A 3,242-nucleotide genomic window follows, 5' to 3' on the forward strand; every position below is an offset into this window, starting at 1 on the left:
GACATGACATCATCTTCTTTGTAAATAATTCAATGTTTATATAGTTTGTAAGGAGTGTGTAGGAAACAAAATGGTCTTGTAGAAAGATTCTTAAGGATGATGGGGGAAGGGAAGGATAAGCAGGATAGGACCGACAAGAAATATGTATCCTTAAAAGATAGGAATTATTTTCAAGTAGAAAACCTGTGTGAGCCAACACTGAACAGCTGAACAAAATACATCTATGGGCAAAATCTGGTCATAAGGCCATAACTTTGCAACCTTTGCTACAAATAGTAACTGTGGAGAAGGGTAAGCAGTTTGGGTTGAACTCAAAATAGAGTCAAGTTAAAGGAAGAAATTTTCTCTAATTACCAGGTAAACCTGTGAGTTTAAGGAGTTTTCTACTTTATAGTTCTCATAATTAGAAGAAAAATTCAAAGTGCATTTTGCATAAATCTTGATTGGCAATAGAAATGCTATCTGACTATTTAAATTAATCCAATCTGGCTCTTGATATCAACAACTTATTAAATGTGCTCTTGTTGAAGTTATTAATTTTGCTAAGTCCAACTCAGTTGACCCCTTCCTCCTACCTGGTTTCCAACACAGCATTTTCTCCTGGTTTCCCTTCTACCACATTGGCAATACCATTTCACATGCCCAGGATTTGGTCTTGAACTTTATTTTTGTTCACACGCACATACTGTTTCTAGCTGATTGTATCTGGTTAAATGGCTTTGACTGCCATTTAAATACCAATGACTTTTTTTTTTTTAAGATTTTATTTATTTGACAGACAGAGATCATAAGTAGGCGGAGAGGCAGGCAGAGAGAGAGGAGGAAGCAGGCCCCCTGCTGAGCAGAGAGCCCGCTGTGGGGCTCTATTGCAGGACTCTGGGATCATGACCCAAGCCGAAGGCAGAGGCTTTAACCCACTGAGCCACCCAGGCACCCCAATACTGATGACTCTTAAATTTATTCCTAGACTTTACTCTTCTTTGAGGCTCTATATACCCATACACATATTTATACATACATACATTTTAGAATAAATTTTACCAATATAAAGGATATATTGCACAGACTTATAAATAATAATAATGTAGACAATATTCCTTATTGTAAATTCCACATAGCATAATTCTTGCAGAATTCTTTCATTGATTTTTGTCAAACTCTTGAATCTGTATTCAACCTACAGTTTCAGCTGATGAGTAGGCATACTTCCATTATGAATGTCGGCTAATTCTTTTCACTATGACAATAAGTAAGATGATAGCCCCAAGTTTCCGCTGATTATAGAATTCTCTCTGTTCCTGGATTATGTCAAGCTCGTTTCTATTTCAGGTCTTCTGCATTTACTCTTCCTCTTCTCTCCTTCAGTTCTTCACAAGACCAGCTTCTGATTCTAGCTCAAGTGTCAGAGGTTTTTCCTGACCACCCTAACCAAGTAGCTTTACTTACTTCAGCTATCCTCTATCCCTTTGTTCTCCTTTATTTTCTTCATAGGGATTTTGTAGTTATCAGTTCTGAAAGAGCAACGTATGCATCTCTGTATGTATTTATTTCTTTGAATGGATGATGCTCGCTTACGACAAAAAAATTGAAACAGTGCAAAAATATATCCAGGGGATTTCCACTTTCAGGAAGATGGAGTAGATGGATGTACTTTTCCAATTTATAGCTAAGGACATCAGGCTCCAATAAAAAACATGGTGATGAGTTCTCTGGGTTTTCTTTTTGAACATATACCAGAATGGGTGCTGGAGAAGCCAGCAGGCCTGGAATTACCAATGGGCACCTATAGAAAAAGTCCCAACAAAAGCTGCTTCCTAGAGCCAAAGCACCAGGAAAAGGGAAGCCTAGTAGGATAGAAAACTTTTAGAAAATAACCTATTTACCTTAAAAGAAACTATGACCCCACCCCCACCCATATCAGCAAAGACCAAGTGGAGAACCTAGACTTCATGTAATTATAGCTTTATCTTCCAATAGGCTGCCCTCCCCATAGGCAAAATTTATTAAGATTCCCAATCATATAGTTGCCCCCACTTCCTTGGACCCCTCAAAATTACACAACCAAAGCCAAGTCCTTTCTCACACTCTCTAAGAGAGTTCCCTCATGATGTATGAAGGAGGGAAAAAAACAACCCAAAATAAAAGAACTCAACTTGTTCAACTACAGGTATTTCTGGTAGCTTTTGGCTGAAGAGGATCAACATTGTGAAGTGGCTATAATCTCTCATTATTATTATTATTATTATTTTAATAATAGTATGTTATCTATACCGGTCTGAACTTTTTTTTATCACACTTAATGATATATTCCAAAAATACTACATATTAGTATCTATAGATCTGTCTTATTCTTTTTAACAGGTTTATAATAATTCCATGCTATGGATGTAAATCAGTATATTTAACCTGTCTTCTGTTCATGGACAGTTAATATTTGCCCAAACTTTTTCTTTCTTTCTTTTTTTTAAAGAGACCTTTTTATTACTTTTATGTACAGAAAATTCAACAGCATACACTTAGCCCAGTTTGGTGGCCTGTTCTTTAACCTTTTCCTCCTTCAACTTGGAAATGCAAACCACCAACTTTGGACTCAGAATGTTGCTTCCCTAGTGACAATGAATCTCATCATATCTGTAACTGGAATTGGTTCTGAAAGCTTCGCCCACCTTAGCCAGAGCTCTTTTGTCTGCTGGGTTAATCTGTGTGAAGGTGATAGTGGTGCAGGTCTTGTTGTGGACCAGATGCCCCAGGCTGGCCTTCCTGTTGATAATGGCATAGGGAATCCCCGTCTTAACAATACAGGGCAAGCAGGAAGACAACCAACTCAATGGGATCCACATCATGTGCAATTACTACCAGCTGAGCTCTATTGTTTTCCACTAAGGTGGTGACAGCATTAACCCCTAGAACACACAATCAATTTGCATGAACACTCAGTTCACAAAAGCAGCTCTACTGTGGGCCAGCTATGATTCAGGGTTAAAAAGCTCAAATTTTACTCTTCCCAGTGATTCCATGTGAACCAATCTTTTTCTTTCATAAGCTGTAATGAATAGCTTTGCACATATGTTATGTACAAATATATCTACAGAATAATTTCCAGGAAGTATATTCAAAGTGGTTCAAAGCGTATTTTAAATTTTGATACGTTTGATCTCCAAGCCTTGCCCTAAACTAGAAACAACGTTTAAGGAAGACTTCCTGCTAATTCTCCATAGTAAGTTTGTAATTCCAAACTCAGA

At 37.5% G+C, this 3,242-nt stretch overlaps 1 non-coding gene across 1 annotated transcript; it reads right to left on the bottom strand.

Moving 5' to 3' along the window:
• Positions 1 to 2,967: 2,967 nt before the first annotated feature.
• LOC116863983 lies at positions 2,968 to 3,040 on the bottom strand. The gene has a single exon (XR_004381885.1). It is a non-coding gene; the product is annotated as a small nucleolar RNA SNORD36 (small nucleolar RNA).
• Positions 3,041 to 3,242: the final 202 nt, after the last annotated feature.

This window comes from Lontra canadensis, unplaced genomic scaffold, assembly GCF_010015895.1.
Source record: "Lontra canadensis isolate GAN:19392208 unplaced genomic scaffold, GSC_riverotter_1.0 scaffold4, whole genome shotgun sequence".
Lineage (NCBI taxonomy): Eukaryota > Metazoa > Chordata > Mammalia > Carnivora > Mustelidae > Lontra > Lontra canadensis.